At 45.5% G+C, this 14677-nt stretch overlaps 1 protein-coding gene across 1 annotated transcript in view; it reads left to right on the plus strand.

Moving 5' to 3' along the window:
* PFKL (phosphofructokinase, liver type) overlaps positions 1-14677 on the plus strand; it is a 697584-nt gene that overhangs the window by 191112 nt on the left and 491795 nt on the right. The window lies entirely within an intron of this gene.

Raw genomic sequence — 14677 nt, forward strand, 5'->3', positions numbered from 1 at the left:
ACGTCCTGCCCCTGTCAGACATGCTGGAGCCAGAGGCGGGCTTCACTTGTGAATCCCGCCAAAGACAAAATGAACAAAGGGACCAAACCTGGTTTGGCACGCAGAGTACATCTCAAGAAAGACCTTTCCAACAAGAAATGTTGAAATAAGAAGACCAGGGCCATTTTGACAAAATGGGCACCGATGGGTGCCTTACTGTAGCTGCGATTGCAGCCTGCAGTAAAAACACACAATGGTAGTAAAAAGTAAACCACTGCCTCCAGCCATTAATTGTAGAAAGGGTAACATAAAAAATGTTACATGAAAAATTAGACAAAGGGGCTACTAACTAACCCCTCCAGCACCCTATTGTAAGATAGTGTGTGATGGGTCTAGAAAGTTACAAAATGTAAATAAAGTCAATTTTGCTTCACTGCTCTTGGAAACAGTAGTTTCACCAAGAGAAGGTATTTAAACCTTTGGGAAATCTAACAGATGTCCCTGTGCCACAGCACTGAAGATGCTGTGTGTCACAATGTAAAGATGATGCCTATGGAGTTTGTCAGACAAGATAGTCCAAATTACAGAAACTTACATGAGACAGTGGGGGGAAAAAGGTCTCGCTCTCTCCAGGTTAGAAATGAAAAGTCCTAGGGTCCAGCAAAAGGAGCTGGGGGGTCTCTAAGGTAGAAGGGAATTAGCACATTTCTGAAAATTCTCCCTGACGCTCGTCCCCCCCCCCCAGACTAAGAGACAGGAGGATTTAATCCACTCCTGGATGCATCTCCTTACTCCAGTCGGTCATATTCTCTGGAGAGACAATCCGCATTTTGGTGATTACACCCTGAACTGTGTTCTATGGTGAAATCAAACCCCTGAAGTCTGATTGACCATCTTAACCATTTAGGATGTTCCCCCTCCATCTGCATTAACCATCTGAAGGGTTGGTGGTCTGTTTGAATTACAAAAGTAGATCCATAAAAGTATGGTCTAAACTTCTTCAAAGACCACACAATGGCAAAACATTCACGTTCTATGGTTGCCCACCTTGTTTCTCTGTCCTTCTGTTTCCTACTGATGAAGCAGATTGGGTGTTCCCTGCCTTTCTCATCCAGCTGACTGAGAACTGCACCTATCCCTGTATTGGAAGCATCAGTGTGTACAATAAAGGACTGGTTGTAGTCCGGAGCTCTCAAGAATGAGCTGGACAAAGGGCTTTCTTAAGCTCTTCAAATGCCTTAGTGCACACCTCATTCCACCTGATCTTCTTGGGGAATTTGGGTGAGGAGATCACATTCAAGGGAGAAGATATGGTCCCATAGTTCTCAATGAAGTTCCTATAGTAACAAGTGAGACCTAAAAAGGCTCCTACCTGGGTTTGAGTAGTAAGGGTGGCCCAGTCTTGTACAGCTTGTACTTTGCTCCTCAAATGTGCGCTACTTAACTCTCGCTCCCACACGGCCCATGCCATTGAAATAAATGACCTCACCACCAGTCTAGACTTAGACATATTAGCCATCACTGAGACATGGCTACATGATACTTCAGGCCCCTCCATAACCCTAGCCATCCCAAATGGCTACTCCATCCTCAGGCAAGATAGTCCTAACAAAGTGGGAGTGGGGGTGGCCCTCCTCTTCAAAGCCATCCATCATGTCGGACCTAATCCACACACATGGGAAGGTAATGTCAACATTCTATCGGTCAAACTGCCGCTCTCTCACAATAGTACTATTAACATTCACGTCACTTACTGGCTCCCAGGACCTCCAGCTGATTTTCAAGGGCAAATCTCTCACTTCTCAGCAACAACTTAAAACAATCCACCAAAACCATACTCCTTGGTGATCTCAATCTAGGTTATAACGATCCTAATGCCAAAACAGCAACCTCGTTCCTTAAGGACGTCTCTAATTTAGACTTCACACAAAAAATCAAGTCACCCACCCATTCCAAAGGAAGAACCCTGGATTGGCTGCTCGACCACAGTTGCAACTCATGCATCACTTCCAACACCTTCCTCCCATGGACGGATCACAGCTGCATACAATTCACAATCCCTACAGCTCCGACCACTAAAACCGCCTCGCACAAAGCAGCAACCCTAGCAAGAAGCTCAAAAAAATTGACAGCACTTAACCTATGACCTCTTCTTAATACACCATGCCTAGCCCCGCCATTCTCACAAGACCCCAATATTTTAGCAGAGATATATCTACAAGGTCACGCTCACCAACGCTATTAAAACAATTGCTCCCTTAGTGTTAGTGCGCGGTACAAATGTCTTTTAACATTATAAACAACCAGAGTGGTCCCCTGGCGCTCTGGCGGTTCTGAAAAAGGAGGGGAGGATGAGTTAGTGGGACGACGCAGGACAAGTGTAAGAGAGCAGTGATGTGCTGTTGGCGGCCACAGCCCGGTGAGTCCGTTGGCTAGGCATGGGGTGTTTGCGGCCGGTAGACGTCATGTACTGTTGTGCAAGACTATGTGTTTTTGTTTTGTTGTTGCAGTGTAGTGAAGTTTGTGCGGTTTGTTGTGCTGTAGGTTTGATTGTGTTTGGTTTGGAGTTTGAGCGGTGTAGGCAGAAAGGGAAATTGTTAGTAGAGTTGGTTAGTTTGCGTCTCTATCTCCAGTTGAGGCGCTCGGTTTGCGTTGTCTCCCCTGATGTGACCTTGTCCAGATCTGGGTCCGACTGGCATATAAGGTTCCTTACTCTTCTGGCCCCCACCTCTAACATTTTCTCTCAGAGCTCCCCTTATCCTCCCTTAATACTCCTGTGGCCAGTGCACCTGCCTGTGTCAACCTCTCAGGTAGTGTGGTGATTGCCAATGTCTCGTCAATTCCATACCACTGTGGTACCTGGCAGTAACTAAGGGCGGGCGAGGAGTTGGTGGGATTGTCTGGGGTAGTTGACTCAGTCTCTGTGTGCGCCGCCTGTGTTCCCGTCTGTCCGGTGTCACCCGTCCAGGCGCCGTGTGAGTTACCCTCTCGTGTCGGGGATGTCCGTCTCCTTTCCGGTTTAGTCATCCTTTTTTTTTTATTTAGATTTTTTTTTTTGGTTTCGGTTTCCTGATTTAGTCTGTGGTGTTGAAGAGCTTAGTGATTTCCTGAATTTTAGGTGATCTTCAGTGTTTATTTCTTTTGGGATGTTGTTCCAGGTTTTTGCATTTAAGTGGTAGAAGGAGGTGCCTCCAAGTTTTTTCTTAAGGTATGGTTTGAGTTCCAGGCGGATTTCGTTGCTTGATCGGAGGGGTCTCGTTGGCTTGTAGACTGTTTATTTTCTTTTGTAGGAATTCTACTCCTTGTCTGCTGATTGCCCTGTGCGTTATGCACATTGTTTTGAAGGTGATGCAATGTTTTACTGGTAGCCAGTGTAGTGTTTTTAGCGCTGGAGTGATGTGGTCTCTTCTGGATAGTTTGAGGAATAGTCTTGCTGCTGCATTTTGGATCCGTTGCAGTTTCTTCAGGAGGTATTCTGGTATTCCGATGTAGAGGCTGTTTGGTTAGTCGATTTTTGACATGATTAGGGCGACTATAGTGAGTGTTTTGTGCGTGATGGAGAGGTAAGGTAGAATTCTTCTTGCCGTCTGGTGGAGGAAATAGCATCTCTTCACTGTTGCATTTATTTGTGGTTCGCGGGTTTGGGTGTTGTCTATTAGGACTCCCAGATTTTTTACTACATTCGATGGTGTTGGTGCGTTTCCCATTTCTGTGGGCCATGGGATGGTGGTTTCGTTCTCTTGGTCTTTGGATACAATCATGATTTCTGTCTTTCCTGGGTTGATTTTCAGGTTGTTGGCATCCATCCAGTTGAAGACTTCTTTTAGACAGTCGGTTAGGCTCGAGTGGTCGGCATCAGTGTCTTTGATTTAGTAGATGATCTGAGTGTTATCTGCGTAATTGTAACACGTAATGTTGTATTTTTTGAAGATTCTGATGACCGGAGTCTGGTAGATGTTGAAATATAGTGGAGATGGTGAGGATCCTTGTGGAACTCCAGTCATTAACTCATGGGGTTGATTTGAAAGGTTTTATCCATACGGTTTGTTCTGTCTGCTAGGAATGATTTAGTCCAGCGTAGTGCTGTGTCTGTTATGCCTATATCTTCTAGTCATTTGGTCAGGGTGTCGTGGTTAACTGTGTCAAAGGCTGCGGAGAGGTCGAGCAGTATAAGGGCTGAGGTAGTGTTTGAGTCTGCATTAGTTTTGAGATTGTCCCAGATGGATATTAATGCTGTTTCCGTTCCTCTCGCTGGTCTGAAACCGATTTGAGCTTGGTCCAGCAGGTGGTGTTTTTCTACGTGTTAGTTTACTTACGTAGGTTTCTAGACGTTTTGCTGGGTAGGGGATGTTGGAGATCGGCCTGTAGTTGGAAAGGTTATCTACGTCACCACTTGTGTTTTTTAAGAGTGGCTTGATCCATGCTGATTTGAAGATCTTCGGTACAGTCCCTGTTGATAGTAAAAGATTTAGAAGGTTTCTGTAGTGTTCTGCTGGCGATCCTTGCGCGAGGATTGATTTGTAGATGTCTGGGGGACAGGGGTCCATGGGTGATCCTGCATTCTTGCTTCGTTTGACCAGCATTGCGAATGCCTCTGCTGATATTTCAGGGAAGCTTTGGAGTTTGTGCTTTGGTTCCGTGTTAGGTCCGTTTGGTTGTGTGTTGTGGTTGGTTGGTCGGTTTTGTATGGTTTGTCGGATGTCATCGATTTTTTTTTTTTTTTTTTTTTTTTTTTTTTTTTAAGTGGTCTGCCAGGTCGTTACAGAGTTTTTCTGAGGGGGTTGGGGTGTTATCGCAGCCTGGTGGGTTTCTCATTTCTTCAATGATGCTAAACATTTATTTTTGTGTGTTGGTAGCATTGTTGATTCCGTCATCGTAGTGTCTTCTTTGCTTTTTGAATTTCCTTCTTGTATGCGCAGATTTGTTTCTGGTACAGTGTTTTCTTTTTCCTTGGGTTGTATTCTTTCCTCCATTCCAATTCCCTCTTTTTGTTTTCCTTTTTCATGTCGTTTAATAGTGGGCTGAACCATTTTGCCATTGCTCTTTTTTTGATGGGGTGAACAGTTTTTCTGGGGCGATATTGTCTATTGTATCCACGATCCATTTGTGCAATATCTCTGCTTTCCCGTCTAGGTCCGCTAGCTCCAATTCTGTAGTTGAGGGTTTTGTTAATTCCAGTTGTTCAAATAGGTTGCTTTCTTTGACGTGTTTCCAGTTTCCTTTGGTGGTGGTTGTGAGTTTTGGATGTTGGATGTAGGCTTGGGTAGGCAGAGTGATCACGAATGGGATGATGAGATGGTCACTCCATAGTATTTGTATCAGCGGTGTCATTGTGATCTTTTTCTTTGGCGAAAATTGCGTCTAGGGTGTGTCCTGCCGAGTGCGTTGCTCCTTTGACTAGTTGTCGTAGTTTCATGGTGCTGAGTTGCTCAATTAGTGAGTTTTGGGAGTTGGCGTGACTGTCTTCAAACCAGATGTTGAAGTCCCCCAGGATGATTAGGTGTTCGTGGTTGATGGCTAAGTTGGTGATGGCTTCTATGAAGTTATCGACGAATGTTGTATCGTATGTTGGCGGTCTGTATGCCAGGGTGAATGTGATGTTGGTTTTTGGGCTCGCTGTTAGGTGTATTACCATGGTTCTGCAGTTGGGGATGTTGAGTGGTTCGTCAGTTTTTATTTTCAGGTGTTCTTTGAATGCTATAGCGATGCCTCCTCCTCTTTTGCTTTTCCTGTTTATTTGTAGGCATTTGACGTCGGTCGGAAGGCAGCTTTGGAGTGTGATTTTGTAGTTGTTGTCCAGCCATGTTTCTGTGATGAACAGGATGTCAATGCCGTTGTCGTCGAGTAGGTCAAAGATTTCTGTTGAGTGTTTTGACCTGGATCTTGCGTTTATTAGATTGCAGTGCAGTTTGGAAGTGTGGTTTGGTTTGGCCTTTGTCGAGGTCGTCTTCTGTTCGGTGTTGAGGTTTCCTTCCTGGTCGGTCACTTGTTGGACTGTGGGATTCGGGGTGTCAGCGTCTTCGAAGAGTTCTTCTAGATTTTGTCTTGGGTTTTTTGTGTTTTTAGCGTGTTCGTCTTCCGGGAGTTGTAAAGTCCTTCAACTTGAACTCATGGTTCACTGATGACCTCCTAGCATTACGCAACAACAAATGGCAAGCGCAAAAAAACTGGCAAGCTAACCCTTGCGACATCACTAAATATCTATTCAAAGAAATCGCAAAAAAATACAAAGTTGCCATTTTTAATGCCAAATCAAAAACTTACAACCGTCGAATATCAGACTCCAAGTCTCACTCAAAAGAACTCTTTACCATCTTTAAGGAGCTCATAGCTCCGCCAATCTCCACAGACGAGATTCTCAAAGATGAGGCGTGGTGCAACAGCATTCAGGCCACTCTCCTCAAAAAAATAGAGCTCTTACAAAACAAAATCCTTAATCACTGCAATACTAAATCTAACCAGACCTCACAAGTCGCCACAACTAACAAAACTACCAACATCCCCAAATTTGCTTTTAATGATGTCACAGAATCTGAAGTCATAGACATTCTGAAACACCTAAAACCATCAACTTGTAAAGGTGATGCGTGCCCACAAAAGTTAATAAAAGACTGCGCTGCACCACTTGCCCCACTCATCACTGCATTCATGAATGCCTCTTTCAAAACTAGCACCGTACCTGACAGCCTCAAAGAAGCATGGGTTCACCCCCTCCTAAAAAAAAAAAAAAAAAATAGATCCTACGCAGCCTAACTACAGACCCATAACAGTCCCCTTCCTTCTACAAATATTAGACAAAGTTTCACACTGCCAAATCCAACTCTACCTCGAAACTAATTCCATTTTAGTAATCAGACAATCTGGCTTCCGCAAAGGTCACGGTACGGAGACGGCCCTCCTGGACCTCAAAAACCAAATGACCAAGATCTTGGACACAGGCAAACCCGCACTCCTCCTCCTCCTTGACCTCTCAGCGGCATTCAACCTTGTGGACCTTAAAACCCTGACCACACACCTCACTCACTCAGCACATTTCTCTCACCACGCCACTTCATGGATTACATCCTTTCTGGAAGGGAGGTCCATGAAAGTGTTCTCAAATACTTTCAATGCAGATCCTACAATATTACACTGCGGTGTCCCACAAGGCTCATGTACAGCCCCCACGCTGTATAACCTTTTCACTAAGCCTCTCTTCGATAAACTGGATGCACTTGGGATCGCATACACCAACTATGCAGACGATACCCAAGTGCTCCTACCTCTAACAGGCTCTTATCACGCAGACGCCCTAGCCCTAAAACAAATTTACGCCACCATTCAAACATGGATGGCCACTAACTGCCTATGTCTTAATGGGGATAAGACCGAGATCCTTATTATTGGTCAAAAGTCTACACTTGCCAAATTAGACACTCTACATCAACTTTAACATAGACAACTGCACCATCCCAGTTTTAGCCTCTGTTAAAACATTGGGGGTACACATTGATGCAACCCTCTCCATGAATAAACAAGTTAGCGCAATTGTCTCCGCCGCTGCATTAAGCTCCAAATTAATCAACGCCATTAAACCTTTCCTAACCAAGGAAAACTGTCTCTCAATAGCAAGAGCCACTATAGGCGCTAAACTTGAATATTGTAACGCCCTTCTAGCAGGCACCTGTGTAAAAAAAACTTAAACAGACTCCAGGTCACCCAAAATAATGCACTCAGAGCAGCCTTAAGCATCTCAAAAAAGGAACACATCTCACAAGCAAGACAACCCGTTCACTGGCTCCCTGTCAAAGAGCGTATCACCTTCAAGATTCTCACCACAACCCACAAATGTCTCCACAGCACAGCGCCGCCCTATCTCTGACACCCTTCACAGACCCATCTCTACCAAACCCACAAGATCATGCTACGCTAACCAACTCGCTGTACCACGAATCAACAAGGCCAAGGCAGGCGGCTTAGGATTCACCTACATAGCTCGTACACTTTGGAATAAACTCCGCCCTGCGCTAAGAGCAGAAAGTTCACTCGCAGCTTTCAGAAAAAATCTCAAAACCTCCCTCTTCAACGAACACGCTACCTTCTCCTGCCAATCCAATATACAATGACAATGTTTTGCATTAATCTTGTATGTACATTACCATATGTGTAACTAAGTTCTTCCTATTGCTGTAACTAGCGCCACGATGCCTCCGGGCTGTATTGTGCGCTTAACAAATATGAATAAATAAATAAATGTCCTTATTTCACCTCCACCTACCTCATGTGCAAGGTAGACCACTTTACTCTGACCAATTTGACATTTGCTTGCCTTTATAGTCGGATGGGCCTGCTCAAGAGCCTGCAATACATAAGTGGTCAATACGCTCTTCCCAAGTGGGGCTGAACACTGCAATGTCATCCAAGTATGCCATGTTAATGTTAAAGGATATTTGTACCGCGCACTATCACCACAGGAGTGGTCCCCTGGCACTCTGGTGGCTCTAAAAGTCCTCTATCCAGAACATGATTTACCATCCTTTGGAATGTAGCAGGTGCATTCCTTAGTCCAAAAGGCATTACCTTAAACTGGTAGAGGCCGAGGCCTCCTGGGGTGGAATATGCAGTGTTCTCCTTGGCATGGTCTGTCAGAGCTATTTGCCAATAGCCTGAGGTTAGGTCAAATGTACTGAGGTACTTGACTGAACCAAATTTATCCACCACTGCATCTGTCCTAGGTAAAGAATGGGCATCAGCCATGGTGATTGCATTAAGATCTCTATAGTCCACACATACTCTCAACTCCTTGGATCCTGCCTTTGGTACTAGTACAACTGGACTAGCCCATGGACTTGTAGATGGCTCTATTACCCCAAGATTAAGCATCTATTTGACCTCTTCCTTTATGTGGGTTCTTACATGGTCTGACATTCTGTAACCCTTGCTTTTGACAGGGAGACCGTTACCAATGAGGATATCCTGCTGGCCCCAAGGTGTCATGCCTGGTGTCAGTGAAAACGGAGGCAAACTGATTTAACAGAGCTTTGCACTCCTCCTGTTGCAGAGTCGTATCAGAAGAAAGATTAACTCCTATTTTCCATCTAAAGGCTGTCCCCTGAGAAGGTCAGGTAGAGGTTCACTCTCCTCCTCCTCTTGATCAGATGCTAAGAGCAACGCTCCTAGGTCTGGTATGGATAAATATGCTTTTAGGCGGTTGGTGTGAAAGACACTGGGGGTCTCCTTGGGATTGCCCAAGTCCACCAAATAATGATCTTTCAGGCTCTTCCCTCACTTTCTGCTTTCCCAGACACATTGGCGCATGGGCGGGCTTCTGGGCTGAATCCCGCCAAGGGCAAAACACACAAAGGACTCAAACCTAGTCTAAACGATCAAGCAAACACCTAGAAGGAACGGACAAAGTAAAAATGGTGAAAAAAGACTGGGCCATTTTGGAATAATTGTCACCCATGGGTGCTGTACTGCAGATGAGAAATCAGCCTTCGAGTACCCTCCACAAAAGATAGTAAAAAGTAACCATTGACCCAAGCCATTGAAGTCAGTGTAACAGAAAAAGTTACATGAGACGTGGGATAAGGAGTTACAATGTAACACCCCAGCACCCCACATAGGGTGGTGTGTGCTGGACCCACAATAGAAAAGTCAAGTAAGATAAGTCATCCTACTATTCTTGTGAACTGTGGTTCTCACAAGAAAAGTTATTTAAACCTTAAGAGGAGTCCAAATGACTTCTCAGTGGCAATGCACAGAGGGTGCTGTGTGTCCCTAAGCAAACAGCAGATGCCTATGGAGTTAACCAGACTTCACAAAACAGTAGAATCAGAAAAATCCTAGTGGGAGAATATACACAAGCGAGTGGTAAAAGTCCAACTCAGTCCAGCAAAAGAGCTGGGGGTCTCTAAGGTTAAAGGGAATTAGCAATTCTCCCTAACACCGTGCATGATTTGTGCAAGTACCTATTTGAACTGATAGTTTGTGTGTAACATATTCAATTTATATAGAAGTGTGCTGACTAATTGTACCTTTTTTATGCAGGCTGCTCCCTATTCCTGAGAGTTAAGCCTGGTAAATCTGCCAGACTAGATACTACTTTTTTATTGTTGTTGATTGGGTGTCTGATTTGATTGGTTCTAGGATCGGATCTATGTATTCCCACAGTGTATTGTGATACCGTTGGGTAGCCCTCCGTCTCGGAGGCAGGCAGCCTGTCTGGCACTGTGAATGCTTTTTGTGGACCTTGTTGTTGTGGATGCTGCTGTCCATTTTACCCTTGATCTATTCTAGAGAAAAACTCCCTCAGTTGAACATAAACCTGCCCGTCCTGATCGGTTGGAAGATTTTTGAGTCGGTGATTTATTATGCCTTTTTGGAATTCGTTTTCACCTAGTTCCTAGCTAGCAGAAATGCAGAGACGTCTTAGATGACCGTGCTTCATTGAGTGTTGGCATAGCACTCTAATACAGTTGGAGCTGACGTAACTCAGGTTTCTTAACTTGCTAGCTGCTTGTTTAAAGCCAACAAGCTACTGGATGAGTATCCTGTGGTCTGCACATTGTTGAAATACATTTGTCACCAATACTCTTCCTCTTTTATATAAGAATCCTAGGACACACTATATATTTCACTTCCTCATGACCAGGTATATCCTGTCTTCCAGAGTACTTTTTTTCCTCTTTTGTAAAGCAGACTGTGATACTGGAAATGCATCAGAGGGACCGGGCCTCTGAATCCTTGTCCTTTATTGCTTTTTATCATGTGTGCTGTCTTGTTTTCCTTGCACGAGTGCACATGAGACTCATGGCATTGCGGTTCTTCCTGTATTTGGTTTAGTGAACAGACCCTTGGGATAGCCTTATGGCACCCATGGGTAGGAGTATAACCCTGTACACCTAGTGTACATTTTTGGACACCTGTGTGGCCCACAGAGCAGAGTACGGGCTGTTGGCAGCCCTATGCTGAATTGACAGGTGCCCTAAGCATCCACCATTTTGGGATGCCCAGGCCCTGTCATTGGAATCGGTGGATTCCTGATGGGGAAACAAGATGGCTCCTGTGGCCTCTTGCTTTCTATTGCTCGTTACCTTACTTTTCCCGAAGTCCTGGGAAGCCCTGACGCTGTCCCTTCCCCCTGACTGGCTGTTTGGTGGAAGTTCCATGTATGGTGTTGTGGGGAAGTCCAGGCCAGACTGGCTGGAGCCTTCCCAATGACTGTATGTTGTGGGTACGCCCATGGGGTGGGACCTGGCTGAATGGAGTGTGACGAATACACATTTGGTGTTATGGGTGTCTAGTATCTGTTGGTTGACACAATGACTGAGACGGCCCTGCCCGAAACTGGTATGAATGCAGTGTGTAGTGCTGAATGGCTGGGTACTTGTCCGAATCCACGCGCTGTGTTGTGAGTGTCTGGATGGAGAAGAATGGCGTGCCTGATTGGCTGGCTGACTGCCTGAATGCCCTTCTGAGTGATTGGTTGCCTGAGTGTGACCCAGCAGAGTGAATGCGAGATCAACAGTATATCTGGGAGACTCTCACTGCTAGAAATCGTTCAGAAGCTGAAGTTGATACTTGATGCTTACTCTCGAAGCCGAGCCGGAAGAAGATGAACCGCTGTTCCCTTCCTTGTAATCTGAAAGCTGCTGTGCCTTCAAGAAATGATCCAAGAGAGGACCTGGCTAGGAGACCTCTCCCTGAGCTACGAGGGACCATCGTACACCAGCTGATCTTTGCCAAAGCTCCCTGGTAGGCAGAACTATGATAGGCTGCCGACCGGAGACTGGGACCGCCACAGAATCCCGAGTAAAAGCACCGGACAGCCGTCCACCGTCAACGACGGCCGTCGTCGACCGCAGCCACTGTGCTCCTTTGCCTAAGAACATTTGCCTAAGGACTCCCTAGTTCATCCTCGTCGACTGCTTTTGTCCTGCTGGAAAAAGTCCAGGCCGCCGATGACCGAGGAGAATCCGCTGGTGGGTTTCCCACCAACCAAAGACCTCGGAGACGCTGACGAAGCTACTGTAGCCAGCGGTGGTCCCGTCCCGTTCGCCAACGACCCGACGTCCTTGCTGGGCCAAAGTTCTTCACTGACTCTTTGCGGCAACAAACCATTGTCGTCGAGGTGCACCGCATACCTCGCCTGTTGCAGGACGTTTTCGATCACTCGCCAACGAGCAACGCAAGGACAGAAGCTGCTGTCTAAACAACAACGTTCCCCTTTTCTTCATCTGGGAAGTTCAACGACCTGTGGCTCCTGCTTGAAAGGAAGTGCACTCCAGAAGGGCTTCTTGATCCCCCGACGAAGAACTCTACAACACAAGGTACATTTGGGTTGCAGAACTATAGAAGAAGAGACTTTAATAGACAATATATGGACTGGGCTTGTATTACATCTTCATTTACAGGTTACCCAGGTGGGGAGGATCCTCACATGGAACTGTGTCTAGGTAACGGGCCAGTATTCTGCCAACTGTCTAACCAACTTGTCTTCCTCCTAGGTCTATGGTTGATATAGTTTTGCTGTGTTGATTCATATGCTATTCTAACTGAGTACAGTTGATGCATTTCAATGGAATCAGAGTAATCATGATACCACCTAGAACTGTATAGATTTACCATTTTAGAATTGTCAGAGCACAAAGTGTATTATTGTGATTGTGTATGTAACCTTGAACCTTATTTATGTAAAGACTGTGTTTTAACTAATACAGTGTGTGGACATTCCTTTGTGGGTGCTTGGGGACTACACTGTACTTAAGAACCAGCCCGCATCACCTCCTGAGAAGCTTGGCCTTGATTACTCGACCATAGCTACCCTATAGAGAATCTTGGCTGGGGTCCTCTGTGCCTCTCCTCTGCGCCTCTCCTCTGCCATATAGAGAGCAGGAGTACAGACAACCCCCCTCCCCTCCGGTCCTTTACACAGACTTCTTGGGTAAAGAGTTTGGATCTACATTTTCAGCATCACCAAAGTGTGTGTGGTTATATTATGTATTTCAAGAGCAAAAAGAGTCCTAGTTCAGGTTAGGTTCCAATTAGGTTAGGTTTCTTAATGAGTTTCCCTTTATACATTGGCACACAGGGTGAAATGAGCATTTCATATGGCACAAATGGTTGAATGAACAATGCCATTTAAAAGCTTTTTGTAATGGGAATAGGGTGGAGGAGACTTGCAGATTGTCAAACTGGTACCCCCAACTCTAAATTTAAGATGTTCTGTTGCTAACCTGTACAACTAGCTTCTTTGGTTGCTGATCTAAAGCCTTCAGCTTTACTCCACTGCACTTTTGTTCATTGTTCTAGGGAACCTGACCAGTCCTTGACACTGCGAGAAAACCGACTCTATGACGACCTGCCAAGTCTGAAGAGAAACAGTTTCTCCCCCCCCCCCCCATCTCCACCTGTAAATGTTTTGGAATACATTTGTTTGGCTTTGGCAAAGTTTGTTGCCTAAAGCTGGAAACAGTTTATTCGCTAGACTACATCCTTACAAGACCCTCCTAACTTTTTTCCAGCTTCCAAAACCTCTAAAAACTTTGAACTTTTAGGGCACAAGGCCCCAGTCAACTTCGGGTTGGTCTTTGTGAAGTTAGGGTTGTATTCTTGTGGACTGCCATTGCAATTTATAATCACTACCTTTCCTTTCAGCATTGTGGGGTGGAGGATTATTTTATTGCACTGGCATCAGAGGTGGCATATTTTTTTATTATGAGTGTTGCAATGGTATTACTTGCTTTATAGTCCTTTTTAGTGTTTGTGTGGCCATAAAAAAAATGGTCTTTTTTAGAGCTACCTGTCTAAGTGTAATTCTTGATTATTTACCTTATGGACCAGGCTCACCCCTTCCTGGGACTTAGCCTTGACCACTCTCCATGCTACCTTGTTTGGTTTGATTACAGCTTCCAGAGTTGTCCCTGTTCACTAACTGGGTTGGCCTCCAGGCCAGAGTGTACAAATCCATATTCCCAGGACATCGAACATCGAGTCGGAAGCAAATGCATTGATCGAGAAGGCACCAGGTAGACAGAGAAACCACACTATGTGAACCCAGGCAGCTCAAGGGGGGAAGAGGCGGAACTAGCCAACAAAGAATGGTACCACGACAGGAGTAATGGATGGAGGCTATCCACGATGGCCCAAGATGGAGTTAAGTGGTGACCTACCTCTCTTGTAGGCTGGGGAGGCTCCCTACCTCCAAGCACTTGGTCGAGAAGGATTGACTAGTGTAGCAGCACAGGAATACCGCAGTCCAGCAAGGAAGGAAAAGCCCAGAAAGGTAATCCAGCAGCCAAAGAAGAAACTGGGAACAAGGCCAAAGGAGATCTGGCCCAGCAGATATAGCCAAATCTGTCCTTCGAAAGCAGCAGTCCATGTTTGTGTCCCTCCTCAAGCAATTCGGGTAAGGATCTGAGGCATGCACATAGTCTCCCTTAGATATGTACATTACAGGTTGTGTAATGTGCGTGTTTGGGGAAGAACCCCAGTTTGAACCACTCTGAAGGGTGAGGAGCTGGGCTCGGTGTGACCCCCCCACCTCAGCACTGCGACATGCAGGCGAACAATGTCCAAAAACAAAATGGCTGGGAGTAGGGCTTAAAGAATGCATTAGTATCTACTATACTGGCATTGGCCTACTCCTTCTGTAAAAACGAGTGCATCCAGGTGAAGCCAAAACTAAATTTCAACTTCCACATGCCTACTCCTCAAC

This window comes from Ambystoma mexicanum, chromosome 9, assembly GCF_040938575.1.
Source record: "Ambystoma mexicanum isolate Mex_15411 chromosome 9, UKY_AmexF1_1, whole genome shotgun sequence".
NCBI classification, from domain to species: domain Eukaryota; kingdom Metazoa; phylum Chordata; class Amphibia; order Caudata; family Ambystomatidae; genus Ambystoma; species Ambystoma mexicanum.